Source organism: Amblyomma americanum, chromosome 2, assembly GCF_052857255.1.
Source record: "Amblyomma americanum isolate KBUSLIRL-KWMA chromosome 2, ASM5285725v1, whole genome shotgun sequence".
Lineage (NCBI taxonomy): Eukaryota > Metazoa > Arthropoda > Arachnida > Ixodida > Ixodidae > Amblyomma > Amblyomma americanum.
In genome coordinates, this window is record NC_135498.1 from 4,875,432 (window position 1) to 4,901,727 (window position 26,296).

Here is a 26,296-nt window from a genome sequence, read left to right on the forward strand (position 1 = left end):
AAAAAATTTAATTCGGCAAATACACTCAAGACTGCTTCCGTGTAAGAATGTGAAAGCATTAAAGTGCTGAGTCGAGCTACGTTGCAGAATGACGGTAAGTCATGAGTCATGACTATGAATAGTTTGTACATACTCTATACACTTTTGTTACTTTACCTGTAAAGTGCAAGTCATGTATGTCGCAAAATAAACTGTTGAGTCATGTGCCATGACTAGGCTACTTGTAAAGTGCTGAGTTTTGTTACGCTGCAGAAGTAATGTGATGTCATGCTACGCTGAAGAATGATTATTACTGCGCGTCATGACTACGCATACTTTGTACAAACTCTACACGTCTTCAATAAAACTTGCTGCTGGGATAGTTGGTGACACATACTTGAATAAAATGCAGCGCAAAAGAGACGAGCGCGGGAGGGAGACACGACAAACACGAACGCTGCTAACAACTGGCTTTATTTTCCGTAACAGTTATCAATATATGGCTGTACACACCGCATGCGCACACGACACAGAAAAAAGAAAGAGAAATCTCGTTACATGTCTACAATCGCAGAAATAACGGGTGTCAAGTGTATCATCAGCTAAAAAAGAGGGAGAACAAACGGGCATTGAAGAAAAAACCTAAAGAAAAAAACCCTAAAGAAAAAACAGTCGCGCACGTAAAAGGCCGTGTTGTCCTTACAGAAAACTTTCCAGAGAAGCGCGCTCGGAGGAGTACAAACTTATTGACGCGTCGCTAACGCAATGACTCGTTTTTTTTTGTAGATGTGAAAAGCCTCCAGCAAAACTCTGACTTTCGTGTTTGCACTCCTGCCCAGAATCTTTGCTTCTTTAAAGCGGGGCTCGCACTTGTACATCAGAACATGCGAAACTAAATTCGCGAACTTATCTTGTTGTGTTATGTTTAGAGCATGCTCCCTTAAACAGTAGTTTAGACAGCGCCTCGTCTTCCCTATATAGAATATAGAGTTTTGCTAGAGGCTTTCCACATCCACAGAAAAACGAGTCATTGCATTAGCGACGCGTCAATAAGTTTGTGCTCCTCCGAGCGCGCTTCTCTGGAAAGTTTTCTGTACGGACAACACCGCCTTTTACGTGCGTGCCTGTTTTTTCTTTAGGTTTTCTCTTTAGGTTTTTTCTTCAATGCCTGTTTGTTCCCCCATTTTTTCATTGATGATACTCTTGATACCCGTTATTCCTGCCATTGTAGACATGTAACGAGATTTCTCTTTCTTTTTTTGTCTTGTGTGCGCATGCGGTGTGTACACCCATATATTGATAACTGTTACGGAAAATAAAGCCAGTTGTTAGCAGCGTTCGTGTTTGTCGTGTCTCCCTCCCGCGCTCGTCTCTTTTGCGCTACATTTTATTCAAGTCTATACACCTTGTTTTATGTTACTTGTAAAGTGTTGAGTGATGATCCGTTGCATAATGACTCTGAGTCATGATTATGGCTACGAGTCTTGACTTTCATAGGCCATAGTACGTTACGTTTCATCATTCATGAGTGTACGTGTTCGCTTAAATGTGTTGCGACATAGTACACAGGCGTACTGCATCATCCATCGACGGACGGCTTTTTAGCTAATGGGACGTATAATCCTTTTGCATTAATACATCCATTGTTTGTTTGTAAAAGGACACTGAGATCAAATTCAAGTTGGCCAACATCGATAGCCTGCGGAACTGAAACAGCAAAGAGACCGCTCGAACCGGAACCGGTGCTGTTATAGTCCAAAAAAGAACAAAAACGAAATACAGGTGTCGCCATCACCGCGACCGTGTTCCCTCTCTATTGCTTCGACCTCTACTACCTAGGAAAGAAGTACCTATAGGACGCTCCAAAAGCGATCCAGGCTCATAGGTGTCTTACTTGGGAATGATCACTTCTCACTATCACATATTGCAGCATGTGAGACCGGCTTTCACCTCCACATCAGTTTCAGTTGCACGCACGTCCTATGCGAACAGGTTTGGTGCCGAAGCTGTTTTTTCGGCCCTCGTGAAACTCGTGCAAATGTGCCAAGCTTTTCAAATTGTGCTGAGAACAAAAGTAATCAGGGAGGTATATACATCACTCTTAGACAATCATAAAAGCATGTACTACCAGGCCAGAATAAAGCGCGAACTGCACCTATGAGCGAAACAGAATAGTATGCCTTTCTACTTTCAGCTTCAGCATACGCCCAGTGTGATTCAAGTTTGTGTGCAACCTAGCCAGAGAAGCATACGTTCGTAAACAGGCTGCAAAGAAATGCCTCGCTGCACAGTAGGAAAATATCGCACAGGTGGTTTCCGATTTAAGTTCGGCTGGACAGTGCGTGCCATGTTCTGGGGAGATAGTCGATTGCATCCTTCGAATTATAGTTGGTTTTGGGGGAAAGGAAATGGCGCAGTATCTGTCTCATATATCGTTGGACACCTGAACCGCGCCGTAAGGGAAGGGTAAAGGAGGGATTGAAAGAAGAAAGGAAGAGAGAGGTGCAGTAGTGGAGGACTCCGGAATAATTTCGACCACCTGGGGATCTTTATCGTGCACTGACATCGCACAGCACACGGGCGTCTTAGAGTTTTTCGTCCATAAAAACGCAGCCGCCACGGTCGGGTTCGAACCCGGGAGCTCCGGATGAGTAGTCGAGCGCCCTAACCACTGAGCCACCGCGGCGGGGTATTCTACTAGAATAAATTTCAATTTTGAGTCAGCGTATTTCTTGTGGTTATTTCCTCTATGTGTCTCGTCCTTCGCGCTGTTCCTAAAAAAAAAAAAGAGTCTGGCACAATTAAATTGAAACTTCTGCGCCGCTTCTGCATCTCAGTTCAGCCAATAAGTGTATCCAGCAAGTATGCCATACCACTGCACCATACGAGAAGATAAAGCGTATGGGCTCAGGCAGCACAACGTGGGTTCAAGACAGTGCTGGCCTCGTTCAACTCACCATGTGTCATGGCACTTGAGAATCGTCTCTTCCGTCGTCTGAAGACCGCCGTTATGTATATCAGCCTGTTGTCATGTCCGCTGGCGTCACCTGCGCATGCAAATACAAGCGGAGTTCGTATTACAGGCTTAGGATCCCTAGGATACAACGTGCAATAATCCATGATAACGTCGCTTAAATCGCCTGTGTTTTGCACCTCCACTTTCGTAACCTCCGTACATGGCACAGTTTTTTTATGCATTTAGAGAACGCATTCCTGGTGAACAAAGAAAGAAAGGATAGAAGAGATAAAGAAATAATGAAGGAAAAAAAGAAATGAATAAAGAAAGAGAAAGCGGCTTCCTTCAATTGCACAGTCACAAAACCAGCATGGCAATATTTATTAGCCCGAAAGAGTTAACATATGAGAGTACCAGCACTAAGTTACACCTAGAAATCAGCCCTCGCAAACAGCACAGTAAATGCAAGCAACGTAGAGAGACGCGGCCTAACCAATCAGCGTTCACGTTTGCCAACGGAGTCTTGCATCAACAGCGTGGCTTTCACTTCTGCGAGGAAGAAATACGGGGCCGAAAGCAATAAAAAAAAAAACACCCACTGAAAAAAAAAAAGATCCTTGCTTCGAATGTCAGCGACTAAAGAAGCTAGCGCCGGAGTCAACGCACAGACTTAAAGGCTCCGTAGTAAAGGTCAAGGCCGGCGGTCGTTTTCATTAGGAGACAAAACGCCCGACGCTCCAGCTTTTCATAGCCCGCGTACCCTTTCTCTCGATGTCCTTCACGCTCTCTCTTCCGTGGGGAGCATGAGGAGAAACAGAAGCGCAGAAAAGGGAGAAGGCGGCTCTGCAGCGGGCCACACGTGGTCGCTGGGCGATCTGCGCGCGTCTCGGAGAAGATTGCGGCCGGCCTGATCTCATTGCGAGGCAGCAATTTTCTGCTGTCGCCGGGACCAAGAAGAAGCACGTGTAGACAGACGCGACAGGAACGGGGCCGCCTTCGTTGATTCATTACGCGCACCCCGGCGGTGCCCGCTTCTTCCAACGTCCGCATTGCAGCGATGGAACACGGATACCCCGAGACGGGGGCGAAATGCAACCGCGCTAACCCGCAGCCGTGCCGCGCCGAAAGTCACGGCGTAGCTTTTTTGCTAACGGTTTACTTATCTCTCGACCTCATCCTTCTTTCTTCTCCTCTCTCTGTATTGTGCGCTGTGCGTGGTCACTGCCTCAAGTAGACAATGGAGTTTTGTTTAATCTTCGCAGCAGAATGCGACATTCCACAATGTCATGAACGTGTCTAGGGTCATCTGCAGCGTCCGGAGTTGGCTTAAGTTACTGGTTAGAAATACTCACCTTGAGAAGGCTCCATCAGGTTTGTTTTTGTTTTAGTCCTTACTGTTGCAATCGCTTTTGTCGACTCAGGCCATTTTCTCTCTTCGTCCTTGTTGATGTCAGCACCCTTTCCTATTCTTCGCGATTCTTGTCGTACAGTTTCTATTTTGATGATACCCCATAATCGGCAAAAGATGACCACCCAAGGCTTATCCCAAGTGCTGGCGTAAGCCGAGGTATTCAAAACAAAATCCAAGCCAAGAGAGAGAAGAAGGTGAAGACAGAAGCTAAGCAAAGCCGTGAGAACAAGAGGAATAGAAAAAAAATGAGGAGAAAAAGAAGGGAGAGAAAGAAGTCAGAGGAGAAGAGAAGAAGGGGAAGATAACAAAGGGACATGACGGCTTTCGCCTACCGTGTTTACTAAGTCGCATCAAATTTTAGCCACTCCTTTCTTTTTTCTTCGAATAATTTACCTTCTGTTATTCAAGTTTCAAGATTCACGAGTTTTCCCTAACTAAACGAACATCTCATACTTTTTGAAAGCCCATCACTTGGTTTGCGGACTTCATCTGCGTCTAGCTTCTTCTCTCCGTCCCCTTAGGTTTTCTGCAGCGGCCCTCACTTCCTCTTTTCTTTCCATCTTGTTTTCAATGTCTTTACAGAGACTCTCCAATAAGATTACGATTGTTTTTTGCATAGAAACATATGAGAAGCTAATATGAAGTGTGAAGAACAGTTTCTGAAATACACCAATCAATGCAAAAACCAAAAATGCACCCAAGCAAGCAAGAAGTATTAGAAAGCATTGTGTGCATGATGCATGTTCTCTCATTTCTTTTTCTTACGTTCATTACAATCTCAGCCGCACTCGCTTTTTGTTTCGCTACTTTTATTCCCGCTCGTCTCATCTACGCTACTGAATACACTCTGGTCCTCCAAGTACAACGACGGTAGCAATGGCAAAGAACAGAAGCCAAGTAGCGCTAGCGATCGGTCAGCGTGTCGCATTCGCAGCTGCGTGAGGACAATTCCATCGCTGATTTACTATGAAAACTTAAATGCCAACTGTCGCATGGGCTTCTTGATCGATTTAAAATGTGGACCCCCTAGACAAATTGACTAGGTAAGCGTACGTAGGTGACGTCATCTTGCAAAGGGTCACCCGGTTCAGCTTCTTGTGTGAGCAGTCTTCCGCCTAAGTGTTGGTGTAGGGCCACATATGCGGTTATTACGAGACAATGGGTGTCTTCACTGTGTCACTTCCGCAAAGAAACGAAAACAATAGAGTATGCATCACTTTATACGTTCGCACCTTAAAAACGTTCCGGCGTATATGGCATTCATTTGCGTTGCACATTATTCTTCGTCGTTTTTATTTTTTTCTCCTTGATCGAACCCTTTATTCCGATTCTTTGTGACTATTGATGAGACTGCCATTTCTTGGCTTGATGATGGGATTCCATTTTCGAAACTAAGACATCCTACAGTCTTTAAGTTTTCGCGTTTAGGATTCCTCGCCAGTCGCGCCCAAGCCACAACCTAAAATAAAACAGCGCCTGCGTCAATTCTCACTTTTAATCCCAACGGGCTATTTAAACGATTTCGCTTTACAGAGACATTACGGGGCGTTAATAACGGGCGCGTAACATACGTATGTCTTTTCTTTTCATCAAAAGAGTGACAGTGAGGTTGCACTTCGTTACACAGGCCGGGATTTCCTGAGTCGTTAATTTGTTCTCGGAGCAAATGGCGTCTTCATTCCAGCCTCTTACAACATTCGTCGAGGATAAAAGCAAGAACGGCAGCCACATAACAAAGTTAATTCGAAAGCACCGCTGCCATGAATAACGCGGGTGTGGAGTACCACTCCTAAATCCACGACATAAAGTGAAGTTAAAATAGGCAAAAACCCGGCACGCAAGCGGAGAATGGCTTGGAACGGTATCCGCCGGCTCACATTCCCGAGGCCATCGCGTCTTTCGCATTTTACGGGCAAATGCGTCCCAACGGCACGCCTGCCTTAATCTCTTTTTGTTCCTTATACTGCTCATCTCTTACTTTCAACTGCTGCTTCTTCTTCGATCCCTCGTGCCAAGACTGGCCGGCTAGCAGCGATCTTCCCACGCGTAACGTTTCCGCTCTTCGGCTGCCTTCTTCTCGCGAAGCGGCAGTGCTCCGACTGGAGACGACCTGCGTTTAACAACTCTTCGGTGCGGACCCGCCGCGAACGAGGCCATCACAACAAAGAGGTCCACTCTTCGCTCCAGTGTCCCACCGCCGCATGTCCAAACAGTGTACAGAAAGCGAGATAGTAAGAACAAGAAAGAAAAGAGAGGAATAATGAAGAGAACAAAGAATTAAACGACCAGGCTAGCGCGTCGCATGCTCTCTGCCTCCCCTTTCCACTTCCTACCTCCTTCTGTCCTCCGACGCCGGCTATCAATTCTGGGGAAAGACGGGTACTTTCTTTTACTGCTCTCGGCTGCGATTACGACGCCGTGAAGCTCAGTGACCGCTGGCGCTCTGGACACGACAGAATCACAAACTCTCTCTCTCTCTTGCTCTTTCCGCTTGGTTTGTTTTGCCCCTCCATCTCTTTACGTCTTCTCTTCTCCTCGACTTCGACTGCTGCGCTTGTGTCTGCAGATATGTTCTGCCTCTGTGGTTGTGGCAGCCGTATTCCTGTAGCGGCGACGAAACCTCCGGGCGACAACGTTAAACGGCTCGCCCGAGCACTTGAGCCGGATTGCGTCGCTTGCGAAGAAGAGCAACTCTCTCCCCTGCACACTGGCAATTTACTGTGGGACTCACAATTGCTCAACTAAATAGAAAACGGTGTTTATTACTGCTGTCATTGAAGGCCAAGCGGGGGCGCATTACAGGACAAAATAAATCAAATACAACGCAATCACAAGCCCGCCACAGTTAACTTTAAAATAACAAAAAATGCACTGAAAAACTCGAGAAAGAGCAAACAACAAGTTCGAGAAAGGGCACTCAGGGCGTGCTCAGCATGCTTTCAAGCCAGTCACGTCACCTGAGGAAAAGGCATTTATTCGAGGCGCGCTCAATTTGGCGATTGAACGCGGGACAAGTGTTAGTCGTGAGTGCTGGAGTGATAAAGGCTTAAGTGCTAATAAGCGTTCAAGGGGCACTGAGGGCAGGTAGCAAATGGAATAAAGGTGTCGCCTTCAGCGGCCAATTTCACAAGTAAACTGCGGTGCAACGGATCCCAGAGGCTATATAGGTTTTACAGTGATCCCGGAGTCAACTTCGGTGTCGGCGCCACCAGTTTGAATCGAGTGCCGAAGAAATATAAAATAGAATTGCGCTTTTTTAAGCCCATAAACAGCCATAGAAACGATTTTTAATCAGCACTGAAACTGGATATAGTGCTGCTTAGCGTCCCTTCATGTAAGGCAGCCCTTTCACCCTAAACAAGGGCAAATGATGTCTTCATGTCAATCTACCGTTTATGCTCATATTCTTTTTCTTTTCTACGTCATTCATGCTAATACCCTATCTAATCTGTGGTGCATCTAATGCGCCACCTCGTCTAAGAATAAGAATATGAATAATGTTTATTTAATAAGTGTGTTAATACCAGTGTTGTAGGTGTTACCGAAAAAAAAAGCAACTAAATACGTCACTCGTTACGCTAAGAAAAAAGGAACGCGTTACCACCCTACGTTACCTATAAAGAAAAGCAACGCGTTACCGTTACCGAAAAAAAGCACCGCACGTTACTTTGCCGTTACTTCATGGATATAAATTTTAATTAGTGCGTCTTCGCTGCAACAACTAAAGATAACAGTTTTATAAAGCCCATATTTCACATAGAACTTCTAGCCGAAACAACCAATTTACGCGATATTTTGCACAAATGGGCAGGAACTTAGCAATGCTATAGTGGCCTAAAGTTGCCTGTAGAGTTACATGTGTTGGATCCTAACTCTGTGGTACATGGTGAAGCCATATTCTGAATGTGGCATTAAACACAAAATGGCACTTCATCGTCAATTTTAACTTCACAAAGAAAACATCGCTGAACTAATTCTGAAAAATGTGATGTTCCAAAATGCTCGGCATGCTTCCACTCTTTAGAGAATTGTGTGTGTGAGTTATTTTGGGAAGGGGAGGTAGGCGAAGGCGAGTCTATGAATGCGTGTTCGTGCACGTGTTTCGTGCTTTATGGCTATTGTCTTTTTTTTTAGTTGGGTGCATCGTGAAGGGCAGGTGTTTTCTGGCATTCGTGCGAGCCGTAACAAAGGTCGTCGACAGCACCTGTTCGTTTATTTGCAACATCACTTCAGGTGTTCTGCGCTTTTTTTAGAAAAAGGGAACGGAATGGGTGACAACTGGAACAAACAGTAACTAGTAACGTGACACCTCACATTACCGAAAAATGTTAATGTAAGTACGTTACCCGTTACAAATTCCAAATGGTAACGAGTACGTTACTAAGTTACCGAAAAAGTAGCACGTTACCGGTAACGCTGTTACTTGTAATGCCTTACCGCCAACACTGTTAATACACAGAATAAGAATACCGACAGAAGAATGCTTATAGATACAGTTTTGCATATCGCATTTACCCGCTGTTAAACACGGCTGCGCACATCGCTGAGTTTTTCGCCTGTACGACCGTGCGTCAGCTCATCGTGATGCTGAGCTAGTTGCAGCCTCAATGCACAGAGGTCGTATTTTGCAGTGATGCTTATTTCCTGCCTGCCTCGAGCTGAGAGTGAGGAAGTAACAGTTGGAAATAGACGAATATACAACTTATGGGTACGTACATTGCACACGAAAACGGGTGATGGTCTTACGATTTCTCGTCTCATATAGCGTACAGCTCTTAGTCAGGTTGGAGACTAGCTCGCGACAGGTATTCGAACCGATTCTCCTAGTGTTTTACTCGGACCTTTGTGGATTCAGCGTTTTAGGAAACAACGTTGGGAGAAAAATCTTCGTTTCTTTTAGTGCGCCCCCTGCGTCGAGGTGGAACTCTCACGATGACGCACTAATGCTTCACCTTCACAGCACGCAAGCAGTCATAAGTGTATTCTGAATTTTTGTTTGGTTTGTTTTATTTTTTCGAAAAGCACTGCCGCCGAGACAACATAACTAACAAAATTTCACCGCCACGCCCCCTCATCGTTGTTGCTCCTCCGCGCCGCCTCACCACAAATGTCCCGGTACCGCCCCTGGAGTGAAGTGTTTATTTCAGAGATTAAACCTCTGCTTGCGCTACAAACAAGAAACTGCATCGTAAGTCGAACGCCAGAACATGCCCTCAGTGCCAGCGCTGGCAAAAAAGCCTGTAAAAGACCCATGAGGCACTAATCGTGATTACACAAAGACGGTAGCGAAGGATTAGAGGGTGTCAATACAAAGTCTGTCTACGCGAAGAAAAGTACCATACAGCTTAAAGAACAACGCGTTTTGGATACCCTCGCATGTATCTGCGAAACACTGCTTGAACGGATGCCTGTTGCACTTCAAAAGGATTCTTCATGTCACACAGATGCTGGCTCAAAAAGTGTTACGAGAATCGATGCATAGGAACGGGAGTTATTCAATGAAGAAATTTCAAAATACAAGCAAACAAAATGCTGACCTCAACTCGATTTTCGCGCAGCTTCCCATTCCCATTACACTCTCCCCATTACGACACTTAATGCGACGTATCAAAACAGCCTATCTGAGCACGTGGCGGAAGTTTGCACTCCATGGCTGCCTGCTCTCTGTAACTCGTTCATGCCAAAGCTGGCAGCGCGTTTGCATGGTTACAACAACCATGTGAACGCCCAGCTGACCCAGCGATGCTTCATCATCACGTCGACGGCTCAGAAGGAAAAACTGATCAGTGACGTTCCCTTACTTAAGGATCCGAACTCGAGTGCAAGATACTGCGACGGTGTGACGGCCTGCGCAAGATGTCAGACACAGTTAGCATAGCACGTACAGCTAATGTTTACCGCCTACCATCGCCCGTCGCTCCTAGCGCGCTGGTTGGTCTTGGCGAGCAAGGAGCGCGTGCTGTTGACTGCAGCGTGGCGCCATCTGGCGCCGCCGCCCGGTGATCCTCCACAAGCTGACTATGCGCTCTGCCTGCTAAATGTGAAACAAACGCATCCTTCCTTGGAACCGAAACGAACGCTTATAGAGTGCAATGGCTCGATCGGATCGATTCCGCAAAGCCACTCTCAGATACATAGAGAGTAGCCATAAGTGTTGAGTGCTAGGTCGTAGGCAATGTTGTAGGCGTTACCGAAAAAAAAAGTAACTAAATACGGTACTCGTTACGTTAAAAAGAAAGGAACGCGTTACCGCCCAACGTTACATACGAAAAAGGTAACGCGTTATCGTTATTGTTACCGAAAAAAAGTACCGCACGTTATTCTGCCGTTACTTCATGGCGATAAATTTTGTTTTCGTCACCTTAAGAACTTATGATAACAATTTTATAAAGCTCACATTTCACTTATAACATCTAGCCTAAACACCGATCTTACGCGATATCCTGATTTAACAAGAATACTTTGCACAAATGTGCAGGAGCTTAGCAATGTTACAGTGGCCTAAAGTTGCCTGTAGAGTTACATGTGTCGGATCCTAACTGTGTGACACATGGTGAAGCCATGTTCTGAATGTGGCATTAAACACAAAATGACACTCCATCATCAATTCTAACTTCACAAAGAAAACATCGCTGAACTCTCAACAAATCTAGAGTAATTATGAAAAATGTGATGGTTCCAAGATGCTCGGCATGCTTCCACTCTCTAGTGAGTTGTGTGTGTGTGTGGTTTAGGAAGGGGAGGTTGGTGAAGGCAAGTGTGTGAATGCGTTTTCCTGCACGCGTTTTGTGCTTTATGGCTCTTCTGTCTTTTTTTTTTTTAGTTGGGTGCGTTGTCGAGGGCAGGTGTTTTCTGGCATGCAAGCGAGCCGCAACAAAGGTCGTCGAGAGCACCTGTACATTTTTTTTATTTACATCATTTTAGATGCTCTGCTCTTTTTTTTTTCTAAAAAAAGGGGGATGGAGTGGGTCAAAACTGGAACAAAATGTAACTAGTAACGTGACACCTCGCGTTACCGAAAAAAGTAACGCGTTACCGGTAACGCCGTTAGTTGTAACGCGTTACCGACAACACTGGTCGTAGGATGTTTACAGAGAGACGCAAAGTCCTTCGATGCAAAAAGTAGCCAGAGCCTCTAATGGTGTATTTTTGTTTTACTTGCTTCACAGCGCTTTTATCTAAGGCAAACAAGTTGGTTTTGTTAATGTAGTGTAAAACACAAAAATCTGACAAAACGTATCTCTAGTTATTAACACAATTTGCAGTATATTTACTCTTTGTCCAATCATCAAGCTCCCACTAAGTGATGTCATATCCGCTGCTAATAAACCGCCACTGTATGGTGACACCGTCAGAGCCACGAATTTGCTTTTGCAGGCTAATTAAAATATTAAAAACCGCAGTATAGGCGGTACGACCGATGCTAATAGCATCATTATAACTCATTCTATGCAACCAACAGGCAAAACAGTGCACTGAAAATGTGCCTTTAAGCCACATACAAACCAGCCACCGCATCTTACGTTCTGTCCCACCGTAAGGTATGTACATCACTCGTGAAATTTATTCAGTCGAATTCTCAGAGTACCAGACACTCAAGAAATGCCTGTAAGGCGGAACAAGATCTCAGTGCAGCGTATCCGGCACCTGTCCCGAGAGTACACACACATATCGGTCCCACCCAGGAGCCACGTATTCACCGTGCACTAGGTTCCCCGCAGTCTCCTTCCCAACCAACCGCTTCCCCCTGCCTGTTTGAGCGCTGGACCACTGCACCCACTGCAGCAAGGTGTGTTGCTGGGCGAGTTGGTTTGCAGACATTTGTAAGACATGCACCTCCGGAAGACAGAGGACGACATTGTGTCCATTCTCTGTCTGCATGTCTTAAAACTGTCCACCCACTGCACTCTGACCAACGCTTCGACCGCTCTCAGTCAAGACGGAAAAGTTGTGTTTGGTGAAGTGGCCTTACATAAATCAGTGTCAAGCCTCTGATAGAGCCCAAAAGCCACAAGGGGACCTCTTGTTAGTGTGTGTTGGCAATGCATTGATTTGCAAACCCAAGACCGACTTGAGGACCCACATTACCCGTGTATTGGGAGACACTGCCGCTCGAGCCTCAACCTGGCTAACTTACTCGAGCAAATCGAACCTGGGACGAGTGAGAAACCTTCTCTCCTTCTCCGTCTCTCTCTTGCAGCCCATTCTTCAAGCCTCCAAGTCGCTCCCACGCGAGCTAAGCCATGTGGCTGTGCTGGGTGTGGGAGTCGAAGAGTTTTGCGTAAGAAACGCCACTCACAGCCTGAAGGCAAATACTTCTTTATACGATCACAGCGAGCGTGTCAGTGAAGCCTAAAGCCGACGTGGTCGAGCATGATTCATGGAACTGCCCTTCATGCACGATCTCCGCTATATCGAGGCCATGGAAAAGAACGATTTCTAGAAATAAAGCACCCGCGCCTACAGCCTACACAACCGTTCGGATTTCCGGTTGCCAAGCGCTCCCTTCCCCGCCGAGACTACGAAAACATCGGCTCTGGTTACGGCAAAAGAGAGAGAGAGAGGAGGGCAACGTCGCCGGCTCCGCGAGGCCACGCAGCAGCGCCAACTTGGGCAATCCTCCCTGAACGAATTCGAGCAGGATTTCTGTTGTTTCCCCGAATGCGCTGAAGCAACTCGAGCGGAAGCTGCAAGGCTCCCGTTTCCATAAATCCTACGCGTAGCCAGGGGAGCACGCATGCGCGCGAAGAGTGCCCGCCCACATTTGAAGAAGAAGGGAGTTCATAACGGCGAGTGCCTTTCGTCGTGAGAGAACGCGAAAAATGTGCTCCCGTTACGCAGCGAGCGATTGATCGCCGCGCAGTGGGCGAGAGTGCAGCGTCAATCACCGAGAAAGAACACTCGAGGCACAGTAAAAGACAAAAAAATGACACAGCCAGCAAAAGAGAGCAAGCTGCGAGAATATCTATATACATCAGACATAAGACAAACGAGCCATAAGGCGTGACGACGAGGGACGAGAAGAAAGAGAAGAGCGCCTGGGAAGCAACAAGCCGCGCGCGGTGGCATCTCCGGCCTGTCATTGTTTTGTTGTTAACATCTGTTTTGTTTTCTCCGCGGGTCGACCCTCAAGAGTAGCAGATCGTTCTTCCCTCTCCATCTATCCTGGCGGGGGCCTAGTCAGCCTAGGGCGCGTATGTGCAGGCAGGCATCTCAGGGAAGGGGAAGCGACACGCCTCTGTTTGTTCCCGGCTGCTGGGGAGAGTTACGGCGAGGCAGGAATACGAGCAGTGATAGGCAAGAAGAAGAAAGCTGAAAAAAAAAAGAATAGCATTGGACTCACGATGGGTATGCGGGTACAGACAGAGAGGCAGTGCGTGCATCTGAGGAGTGCAGACACTCGTCGAACAGCCCAGAGGCTACGCGAGGAGCCTTTGCTTGTCATCCAGAATGAAATACTGAAAATTACCGAGTGAGACGCGGAGATTTGCAAGCAAGGCTATCGGATGATTGCTTGCTCGTTCTCGGCCGTAAATTAAACGAGAGAGCGTGTTCAGGAGGAGTGCAGCGAAGCACACCTGCCCTTTTTTTATTTCCCGTTGACTGCTCAGTTGGTCTCTATGTTTCGAGAGAATAAACGCAATTGCTCTCATAACTCAATGTTTTCGGGACATTACAATGCTCAAGGTCGCAAGCAGCACTTGCGAAAGAAACATGAACAATGCCGCTTCCAAAATGTCTGCATATATACAGAAAGCAAAAACAGAAGCAGGAAAAAAAATTCCAACACATCCGCTTCCTCTGCTCCTCCTCCTTTCCCTGCCCTTAAAGGGCCACTCCAGGGTTTTTTTTAAACATTTGCGGTTATTAATAAAATTTCGACTGGAAGTTCTGCTCCCCGCCTTGAGCATTTCAGCCATGTTTGCAGTCATGCGGGGATTCATTCCTGCATAAATAGATTTCCAAGTGTCCCGTTCTCGTGACCACAGCTCAGGTGATTTCTGCCGTCAGCGCGGCATTTGCGGCGTCACATATATCAATCGCATGTTATTTCCCTCTCCCCACTAGAAAAAAAAGGCTTGTATTAGGTCGTCTTGGGCATTTTTTGAGCGGAGTCGTTATTTGCAATCGTTATTTCAGCCAATCAACGCGTGTACGATCGTTTTTTTTCAATAATGTATTGACGTCATCGGTGCGTCAGCCGAGCACAGTTCCTGGACAATAACCGACTTTCGGTTTTCTGCTTTCACGTTTCTTCTGAACGATATAGAGAACTCCGAGGAATAGGATGCGATAATTAACTCGAAATGTTGGGGAAAACTCCCGGAGTTGCCCATTCAAAGCGAAGGGGACCAGTAAAAAAAAAGGAAAGACGGTCACTTCTCCTTTTCTGTCCTTTTACTTGTCGTTTTAGGAGCAAATCATCTAATTTGCTAAACAAATACGCTCCGAGGTTTTCAGAGAAATCTGTGGATGCTTGTCGGGCAGATGGCACTGTCTTCCTCTGGAAGGGGACAGACGTCTCCGAAACCTTAGTGAGCCGTGCTCTTCATTACATGGATGCCTGCTTCACTCTCGAATGTGCCGCAGCAGGAAATGCTGGCCAATATCAGCCATGATGTCATCAGTGATACAGAAAAGAAAGCTTTCGCTCCCGTAACGGAACTGCATCACCCTTTTATCGGGATCAAACGCTGAAAGCATTATAGGTAAACGCCAAGCAAGTCATCAACAATGCCATGGTGCGGGATCTCTTCCAGGTTATCTCGAAGGCAGCGTTATCTCTACGTATGTTTTCATGCCTACCACAGTTGGAATCAACAGAACATTATCAGTGTTGTCGCGATTGGCAGGCCAATGCATTGGTAAGCTTCGCTTATTAAACATACCCTCAAAGCTTTCAGTGTTCCACAGAATTTCCACGGTCCGTTTTGCATCGCGTCTGTGGCGCCGAAACTTGAAAAATGTGTACGTCACATTACAACAACGCACTCTTTTCGACAAATGCACCATTACATGATGTACCACTTCCGAGGAAGGATAGGTGCGGCACCTTTTGGACTCGTCAACACAAACCGTGCAAGAAGCTCGAATGACGGTTCACAGCCGCGTGCCAACAAAACACCCATTGTTGATTCAAGATCCGTGATTTGTCAGCCGGTTCCCTTCTTTCTATTATTCAGTGCACTTCCCGCTGAAAGTCGGCTCCTCCAAACCCCTGCGCGGCAACAACAAGAGCTGCCACTTTGCCTTCGTCGCCACTGCAAGTAATCTCGCAGGTCACCAGCGGCGGGCCCAATCTTGCCGTGGACTGAGCCAACGAGAAGCACTCGCTGTGGTCGCTTTGTGGTTACAGCGTTTGGCTGCTGGTCACGTGGTGCAGGGGCTAGCCAGAGGGGTGTGTTTCGGTGTCAGAACACCCCCCGAAATTTCCTGAGCGCCGCATCCCCCCTCCTCCCTGCTTTCGGCTTTTTTTCGCCCATGCCATTTGCACGCTGGATCGGTATTGACTCCTTTCCAACTTTTTGTGCATTAGGATGCGGATGTGAACGGACAATTTTACGCAATGTTCAGCTTGTAGAGGAACTCACAGAGTGAGTGAGTGAGTGAGTGAGTGAGTGAGTGAGTGAGTGAGTGAGTGAGTGAGTGAGTGAGTGAGTGAGTGAGTGAGTGAGTGAGTGAGTGAGTGAGTGAGTGAGTGAGTGAGTGAGTGAGTGAGTGAGTGAGTGAGTGAGTGAGTGAGTGAGTGAGTGAGTGAGTGAGTGAGTGAGTGAGTGAGTGAGTGAGTGAGTGAGTGAGTGAGTGAGCGAGCGAGCGAGTGAGTGAGTGAGTGAGTGAGTGAGTGAGTGAGTGAGTGAGTGAGTGAGTGAGTGAGTGAGTTGTTCTAAGAAAGTATTCCTCTTAGCGGTTGGTCCTTCTTCTCACATGGAACGCTGTTTGGTGCCCCTATTCCAGGGCTCGACTTGCTTCCGCCGCCCGCAGAGCAAGCTGTACGAGACCTTGTTGGTCTTCTGAGCGTTCGCTGGCCATACGTCCCGTTGCTCCTCACTATATTGCATTACTTGTTTTTTTATTGCTTGCATTACGTCATTCTTTAGACATGCCCATGTTATATGATACATCAAGGGTCTTCCCCACACCACGCGCGTACACCCGGATATAGCGTTGGATTAATGATGATCCTAATATACAGATTCGGGTACGTCCCAGCCTGGAGTTCTCTCCGTATTCCCGCCTCTTCTTTTCTCAGTTCCTTATGTGGTTGTGCGTATCTCCGCCTCGCCCACATGTTTCATATTTTGCCGCGGCCATATTTTAATAGCGCTCTTTTTCCTCGCCAAACAGTTCCGCATTGAATATCATACAGTGGCCCTTATTTTTGTCTTGCAGTAATTATTCAGGAATGTTCCGTGTTGTTTCTTCACGATAAGACTGATGTACGCTGTCGCGGCTCTAAAATAGGAAACGGAAGTTATTGCAGAAAAGGGTCACTCTTCTTAACCATCGCACGACGTATGGCATTGTTTTTATTTATAGGCACAGTTCACCTAATTAAATATACCTTTTCACGTCAGCCTACTTTTTCATTCATTGCATTGTCGTCAACTGATCATGAACTATCGTGAAAATAAAAAGTGCTTTTTTTTAAGCGCCACTGCGACGGGGCACAGGTTCACATGCATGGGGTTGAAGTCTTGACAAATGCCATTTTTTCGTAGTTGACATTGTTGTAGAGCAGAAACTTTTGTTTTGTTGCATAATATGTGAAAATATTGGAAACAGCCGCAATTTTTCGTACGAGCGTTCTTTCGTGAGAAAATAAATGCTCTTTACTAAGCAAGTCCTCGGAATCAAGTTTGCACTCGTAATTTTATGCAGATATTCCAGTGAACAAAACAACTAAACCTTCGGCTCTATTAAAGAAGGAAAATTACTAAGATATTGTTTAAGCGCTGGCTCTCTATCTATTTATTTTTTACCGGCTGCGTGTAATATGAAACATGTCTGGCTACGCCACTGACACGGTGCCAGGATCGAATATCGGCCGCGGCGGTGAACCTTCGATGGAAGCGAAATGCGAAAACGCCGGTGCGGTGTGCGATGTCGGAGTGCGTTGAAGAACCGCGCTGGTCGCAATTAATAGATTCGAAACCACCTGCACTACGCCACCTCTTCCAGCCTTTTTTCCCCTTCGTCCACATTTTCATCCCTCAAGCAGTGGTTTAGCCGTCCAATGAGAGGGCGACAATTGCGCCGTCTTTCCGTTCGTCATAAAACTTTCGCATCTTGCTAAAGGAAGCCTGTACAGTGGCGGTGATGAAATATGAAGATACAAGTTGAATGCGTTCTTAGCGACAGATGTTCATCAGATTATGAATATCATCAGGCATGCTGAGCCTGCAACTTATCAGCGCATTTCCCATGGCAGACCTGTCTCCGTCCAATTGCAGTACCGCCTCCAGAAGAACAATGAAAGGGAAGCGGGCCGAGCTTAATTGGCGGAGGGAACTGACAGTGTGGTTGCGTGAGATTCGGCGACACTGGAGGATTTCCCTAAACGTTGGATCATAAGTACACTCACAGGCCACTCCTTTTATTTTTCACCCATACCTTGTCCTCCAGTAAGGCACGCGGCGCTACCTTCGCTGCGCCTCTCCTCGGCCAGCGCGTCACCCGCCGCCGATGGAACACGCCAGATTTCTCCGCCCCCGCCATACACTTCCCCGCCATACACTTCCCCGCCTACCATCCATTCGTATCTTCCCGCGACAACCGCACTCTGGTTGCCCATTCCTCCGCTTCCGCCGTACCCATCTCCTTCCATGGTAACCAACTTCCCTCCTCCTTCCACTGTAGCCCTCCTTTTCCTCCTTTCCCGTGGTTACCGCCCTCCAGTCACGCTGACTACTGCCGCTATAGCGCTAAATCCAGGGAACGCGTCTTTAACAGCTGTCGTTGTAATATTGGGAACATAAGCATCCCTCCATTTCTAGGCTGCATCAAGCCGTCAATCGAATCAAACAAATCAGACTGTCGGCTCATACCGCAAACTGCCACAAGCGACGAGCACTTTATTTTTTCTATTCTTTTTCAGTGAGAATACTCTTGGGTGAAGGCTGCGAGTTCGAAAAAGAAGTCTCTGCTTCTCATTTTTTTTTTCGTGTCCGAACCACCCATTTCGCGGCAGTTTTCTCTACAGGAACCAAAGCTGTAAGCAGGCGAAAATGTATCTCTTTTTTCGCGGACACTTGTGCCGACGTAGTCCGCGCTGACGTTATTTTCGGCTCGACGTTCCAGCTGCTGCTTATTCGATAAAGTATTTTACTACCTGGACGTTAAATGAGCAGCCGGTGAAGCACTGCAATGCCAAAATATTGTGAACGCACTTTCTTGTAGAGAAGTAAAAGGATGGAAAAATCGATACATGATGCGAGTAAAATAATAGCAGTTTTTGTGTTCTAACTATTCGAATAGCAACACTGCATGCTCACTACAGGAAGTAATTATCTCCGGATTAATTCTGGCTGTATAAGGTTCTTAAGTGCGCCCCAAAATCTCAGTATACGATCTTCCTTGCCTTGCCACCGCGACAGCGTTCAAACCACGGGAAGTAAACTAAGTATATTTATATATTTATTACATTATACTCATTTATTATATGGTATATATTTTGTTGTATGTTTTAAAGTGTACTGTATACTTTTATGCATACTAAAATACAAAATTACTTGGATAATAATTAAGTAAAAGCCATAAATAGAGGCGGAGAGCGATTTGTCAACGAATACCACACAGCGCAAGCAACAAGCAAACGTTCACACTCGCGTCTGAGCGTATCAAAAACGCCGCAGGCGACAACCCGCCCACCCGCCGCGGTGGCTCAGTGGTTAGGGTGCTCGACTACTGATCCGGAGTTCCCGGGTTCGAACCCGACCGCGGCGGCTGCGTCTTTATGGAGGAAAAACGCTAAGGCGCCCGTGTGCTGTGCGATGTCAGTACACGTTAAAGATCCCCAGGTGGTCGAAATTATTCCGGAGCCCTCCACTACGGCACCTATTTCTTCCTTTCTTCCTTCTTTCATTCCCTCTTTTATCCCTTCCCTTACGGCGCGGTTCAGGTGTCCAACGATATATGAGACAGATACTGCGCCATTTCCTTTCCCAAAAAAAAAACAATTATTAATATTAACCCGCCCCTCCTCTAAACTACAGAATTAAGGACAAAAACTTCGTTGCCCTACCACGTATGCGCACATACATCTGTCGGAGCGGCGAGGAGCGGAAACGACGTTCGCTCCATTCGGGGATCATCGCGTGCGGGCTGCCCTGTCGGCCGAACAGAGCAAAAGGAAACTGCGCGGGAAAGAAGGGAGCAAAACAAGCCTGAAGAGAAGACCGAAAAAAAATAAAAAAGGACCCAAAGCAAGACGGCAAGGGGGCTTAGCGAGCGGAGGCCGAAGGAGTGGGGTCATTGCGCGCAGGCGGCGGCGCAGTTCCCGACGCTTCACTCGGGCGCCATCTTGAAGTATCGATTCGTCTCCTCAAAAAACCCGTCATTCCTTAATTGAAAAGCACTCTCCGGGAGTGGAGGGACTCGGAAGACAACACAAGAGCCCAGCGCTGCGGCTTTGCGGTGTCCGGAGAAGCTGCTTGCGGGCCATTGCGTGGGAGGGCGTGCGTATAAGCACGTGGGGTGGGAAAGGAGGCTGTCGTAATAAAACGGATGGTTTTATGCGTGACAGAGCGGGTATGGGGTGGGACGAACGCGTTTACAAAACGGCCGGAATAACAACTTGTCGTTTGGGTTTGTTTCCAGTTCACTATATTCTTCGTTTTGCGTGTTGTATGGAGCGCTGAGACGTGCCTGGAAGCGTTCGAGACTTATTTTGTGCCTTGCAGCTGGGAAGGGGCAGCATCGAAATAAAAAAAAGCACAGAATAAAAACACACACGCCTAAACGCTGCATCTGCGACTGTCCAGCATTACAGCAACAAACTGACTCCGACAAAACACCGGATGACCGTTTCCAGGAAAACTGCCAAATAATACGCGCTATCAATAGGTTCGACCGTTTTTACAAATTTGCGTACACATTTACGTATGCTCATGTTATCTGAGCGAAAAAAAGAAACTGCCTCAAATTCGGCACATGCTCGCTGCCAGCAAATTTGTCAAAATAGAACGAAAGTAAGTCAATAGACCGGTGAGTTTAGAATTGCAGTCCCAGAGACAGTCAATAGTAAGTCCGGGGCTATTTCGTTCTCTCTCTCTCTCTCTCTTTGTTGCTACGTCCGTATGAAGTAACACACAACCGCTGAATGGACTTCTTCAGTCTGTATGGGCGCAAAGGCGGCGCCAAGGCAAGGACGAAGTTCCAGAAACGCGGAGCCTTAAATGAAGAAAAAATACCCACTTTCTGTTCAGAAACCAGTGGTTAATGTCAGCCTGCGCGCAGTTCTATCACGCAACAAACTTGTTACTGAAAACGTGGTACACATCGTGTTGTACCTGCAATCTTATGACTCACGATACAAACAAAAGATCGAACAAGTTGTAGTTATGTCCAGTAGGAAGAACTGCGATTCGATCATGCTCTTGTCACTCAACCCCGTCAACAACGTCGCGTAAATTTCAGTGGACGGAATGCCAAAGGGCTCTTTTTATTGGGGCGCGCAGAGAGTCAACAAAAGACGCGGCAGCAGCGAAAGAACGAATTCCGCTTTTCGTGCTCGCTTTGTACGGCGCGTCCAATAATAGACCGGCCGCGATGGATGAAAGGAGTTGGCACAAAGGCGCGCCCTGCCGCGTGACAATGGCCACGACACAGATTGTCAATCTGAACTGCGTCAGCGCCGACGCCTTTTTCGGGGATGAAGCCACGGGTGCGCCTGGAAGCACGCCCATTTCGCAGGCTGCAGCAAAGTGAAGAAACAAAATCGACGGTCAGTTTGCCTAGTTGGACCAAATACGAATTAGGTGCGCTCGCGCCTCGGTTTTCATTTCGGCCCCGGTGTTCGGTGCGTATGCATATGCACCTTGGTTTCGGTGACTGTTGGCTTCCTTCATAAATTTGCCAAACGAGCCCCTCATTTCCGTTCCCTTGTTTGCTATAGAGTCCCGGTACAATAGTGGCGCAGCGCATTGGTAGAGCGGTTGAACGATGCGCTACTTGTGAGACCCAGGTTGCTCTTTCCGAGCAACCTCTCGCGATTAACCATTAATTTTAACTGCCACCTACCTCGGTGGACAGTTTGCTCACAATCCGTTGGGCAGGTTGCCACGTGCCGCAGTGGGCAGGCTGCGATGGCATCACAAGTGACCTAGGTGGCAGATGGTCCACCTGCTTTCTCGCTCACAACGCTGACGACGACGACGCCGACAACGCTGGAGCTTCGCCAGAACGGGAGCCTTAAGGCTATCGTATTAATACCACGGTGGCTTTATTCATGAATTCGAAGACGAGAAAAGTGAGCAGGGTCTTTCAGAAAGCCAGGCATTGTTCTCTTCCCCCGCTCACCCTCTTTCTATTCCTCTCTCTTTCTACTGCTTTCTTTTATTACGATGAAGCCCCTGCAATGAATTGGAGATTCTGGTTTTTCGCCCGGTGTTACTCTTTTTTTTTTATCGCTGTGCTTTTCACTTCGAACGCCCGATTCTTCTCCTAGGACTGCTGCATGTACGTGTTACGGCGTGCAGTGTTAAGCGAACAGCAAACCAAACCAATCAGCCGGCCGTCCAACCGGGAAACCAAACAATAGAGCAAATTAACCAGTGGAACTCGAGAAAGCACGGGCAGTGCAGGGCCTACCAGGCGAAAATACGCATGTACACCTATCTATTCTCCGTCTGTCCGACGCGTTGGCGAGCAAGCTCGAGGCGCCGCTTTTATGCGAGCAAACGCCGCATGCAAATCAGACCGCCCGGGTGGGAAGAACGAGTGCGGGGTGTGCGCTGTCGATGAAGAGAGGCAGATCGGCGCCGAGTAAACACCCGTGGACGAGTGGGAAAACGCGCAGACGCTGGCTGCATTGGCTTCCACAACGTTTGCCTTCGCGCCCATGCCGATCAATCGCAGTCCGCCACTGCCAACGCGGGGACACCGACGAGGCACTACGTCCTTGGGCTACGTGGGGAAATGGGCAAACAATGAAGTCCTACGCTCGAGAGAAACCCACTGGACGAGGCTGCGCTATGTAAGCAGCTGATAAGAATAAAAATATTTGCCCGAAGGAGCAAGAGGAATGTTTGCGTTGAACTTGTCGCCTCGGTTGGGAAGCAGAAAATCAGGTAAAGAGGGAGCTCGGGGATATGCAACACCAGTGCAGTGAAGACATCCGAAGATTTAAGATCATTTCTATGGCAGACGCCCTGTTGCATCGGGCAAGGGTCAGCTGGCGGTTACAGGGAGTTTCGGCAATCATGAGGAACAAGTGAAGAAGGCTCTAAAAGGCCAACGTCATGTCGTCGGCCTACGGGGAGAGGCGCGGTCCTGCCGTTTACCGGTAAGTTAGCAGCAAAAGCAATCGACGAAAGATGTAAGGGGCAGTGGTATTATTATTTCTATTAATATCTCAATTGCCCCAGGAAAAGGGTATTACAGCTGAGCGTTCAAGCGAAATGAGGGCAGATGGATGTCTTGGCATGAAGGGGAATGGAGTGGCGCACACCTTCGATGGGCAGCCTTTTGCAGTACCGAGCGGTTTTCACAACGAATGAACGAATGTAGTCTGCACTGGGGCAGGGCAGACGGCTTTTGGGATGGCTGGTACGGCTTGATAGGCGATGAGCAGGCGAAGTGACTGAAATATCACCTGGTGCATGATACAATTTGTGATAAAGGCACAGCCTAAAGATGCGAAGTCTCTACGCGAGATTAGTAAGGCTAACCATAGATTTAACTGTGGTGACGCTGGAGTAATAGGACAGTCGGAAAAAATAAATGTCGCTGCGCGATTCTAAACTGATTCGAGGGTGTTGGAAAGGTTAGATTGATGAGAATCCCAAACTGAGCATGCGTATGCCAGTGTGTAAGTGTCTGGAGGCTAGCGAAAATATCCGCTGTTAGGGTCGGTATCCATATCCGGCACTGTGTGCAGCCATTGCAAACAGACTGCAAGCACTATAGAGGATGAAATGTCGTTCAAATCCTATTTCGCATTTCTTAAAAGCACACCTTGTACGAAATACGAAGCTATCACATGCACTCGGTGTATACGATGTTTCTCATAAGAAAACGTTCTCTTTACTGTGAATTCACATGGAAGCGAGTCGCTTCGGTAACTCGCTTCGGTGTGGATAAATGTATTCGTTAACGCCTAAAAGAATAATGTGAGCGCGCGGCAGTTCCTAAATTAGACGCTGAAGCCATCCGAGTAAGCCAAGTGCTTTTTCAGGTTCAATTAGAGCACTTCGTTAAGTGTGCGCCACACAGTGCGAGGCACACATGAGACCACGTTTCCTGAATGGCACGTTACGTAACTGCCAAGCTTCATCAGGGAGAATATGATAAAATATCTTTCATTTATTTGTTTGCAACACAGTGCAGATATCGATTATCTGCGATAGCGTTACGTGCTTTGACCGCGATTGCATTCTCCGAAATGTACGCGTGAAAAGACGCTGTCACAAACTCGCTGAGAGCAAAGCTGCTACAAACAATAAAAATAATTTGACGATGCGCCAGTGAAGAGAATTTTTAGCCGGGGTTAAAAATTCTCAGGGGCATAGCAGCGCCTTTCGCTAGAAACGATCTAATGCAGCCCATAAAATATACATGCTTCGGAGAAGCGGAATTTTAGAGCAGCTCCAAGGATTACAGGCTCGGCCGCTCGCGTCTACGCGTCAGGTATACGCGACTGCTGCACAGTGCAGCCTCTAAATCCCACGATCTTTCTTGACGACTCTGCGGACCGCGGCTTGCGCTCCCTACCGACATGCCTGGCGGGTTTTGTGTAGGCTAGTTCCTGGTGGCTGACGCCCCGTGAGAGCCTTGAGGAAACAGCCTCATCTGACATCCCGTCCGTAGTTTCGCGAGTGATAAATGCAGCTGCCGACCAGTGCTTTCTTCTTCGTACGTTCCTAATAGCTTCAGTGCGCCGAAAAGCTGGGGACGCGTGCCACTAGGAGCGGAGCTTTGTCTTTTTACAGCGGCAGAGGTTAATGCCACGTTAGACGCTTAAGCGGCCTCGTTGTCGGTCGCACTAGGAACGCACTAGGAACAACGCGCGACTGCGTCATGGCAACACACTCCGCTGAATGGTCAGAATGCAGAGACATCACGCGTGACGTCGTGACAACGCGCCACATTTATTCATCCTAATGCCAGCCACTGATTGATCCGAACACACAAAAGCAGCGATCGATACCCTCTCCCAAAGCTAACAACCAGCCCGGCTGGCGGCGTCGTTTTCCATCACCGAGGCTGTCATTGTAATTCGCATTTCCGTAAAGGTAAACGTCAGGTAATTTTTTTCCCCACCTCTAGCTCTGCAAGAAAGAAAGCGAAGGCATACGTTGCCGTGATTATAGTTGCGCTGCATACTTGGCCAGCGGCGTCTCAAGCACGGGCGGTGATCAAAGCACACTCTGGCATCCACTTAACACCACCAGACGACAAAAGGCTGGTCACTAACCGGTCGTGGTTTTAACCTCAGAGGTGTACGAGTCATTTCTTTTACTGCGTTTGTCATCAAGTGTGTATAAATTGTTTGCTCGCCCACTTTCCGGGTGCCCGTAATGTCCAATTGGTTGTAATTGGTTTAGTCTCCTGGTGCTTTGATAAAAAAGAAAGTGAACACTTCCGGTCGACGACAGCTGCCACATCGAAATGTTCAAACCATTTATTTATATCATTGCAACGTCTCTTTTTTTTTCCTTACTACTTGGCGAATGTGCAAACAGCATTGTTTGTCTCAAAGGAGTGTTTGGTACTCACGGCCGCAATAAGGAGAATGTTAAGTCAATTTTTATCACGGCAGCATGCTACACAATAATACGTGCAAAAGTACTAAGCCTCTCGGTCACACTCCACCGCATTCAATTGTTGGAATACCCAGAAGTAAAGAAAACTACGTGACGATTTTTCAGGCATTTGCAGAAACTACTGCGCGTGGCACAGCCACAAAAACAAGCCATGGGTAATTTCGGCAACGTCGGCTGCGTTTTTATGGAGGCAAAACGCTAAGGCGCCCGTGTGCTGTGCGATGTCAGTGCACGTTAAAGATCCCCAGGTGGTCGAAATTATTCCGGAGCCCTCCACTACGGCACCCCTTTCTTCTTTCACTCCCTCCTTTATCACTTCCCTTACGGCGCGCGGTTCAGGTGTCAAACGATATACGAGACAGATACTGCACCATTTCCTTAACCCCTAAAACCAATTATTATTATTACTGGCTGACGTATGTGTGCTCTGCCACCAAAGTATGCATATAGCCAGGCGACCATGACAAAGTCGAGCCAGGCAAGCAAATCCTAACAATCTGCATGAGTCTCGGCTGTCGTAACAGCACCGTTTGATGCAAGAAAGCACCGGTGAGAGCGCGGGCAGTACAAGCGGCCTCTTCGAAGCATTTAAATTTAAAAGCACGCATTAATGTCGAAGAACGTGGTTCACAGAATTTTTAACATCAATTTCTGGGCCAAAATAGTTGGTGTATGAAATTTGACACGCTTAGTTTTTTGCTCACAACTGCCGACTGCAGCAGTGAGCAAGTTTTTGGACTCTCAGGCACGCGGTTTTTCAAGACTGCAGCAACCATACACAAGAACACTTAAAGAGCTTACAGTTAATCTCGTTGCAGGCAACTGGTGAACACCAAACTCCCGCTACTTTACTCCCGACCTACGCTGTCGGCTTTTGTAAAAAAAAAAAATCAAAACTCTAGACTTTCATCCTCCTTGGAATGAAGAAGTGGCGGGGATTGCTACACCTCACCTCTACCCCCCCCCCTC

The 26,296-nt window shown here is 47.4% G+C and overlaps 1 protein-coding gene across 2 annotated transcripts in view; it reads right to left on the reverse strand.

Annotated features, from left to right (window-relative positions):
- LOC144120456 (ras-like protein family member 10B) overlaps positions 1–26,296 on the reverse strand; it is a 48,176-nt gene that overhangs the window by 6,522 nt on the left and 15,358 nt on the right. For both annotated transcript variants that reach the window (XM_077652864.1, XM_077652863.1), the window contains exon 2: positions 2,937–3,026. The gene's annotated coding sequence lies outside the window, so the exon portion shown is untranslated. The remainder of the gene's footprint in view (positions 1–2,936; positions 3,027–26,296) is intronic.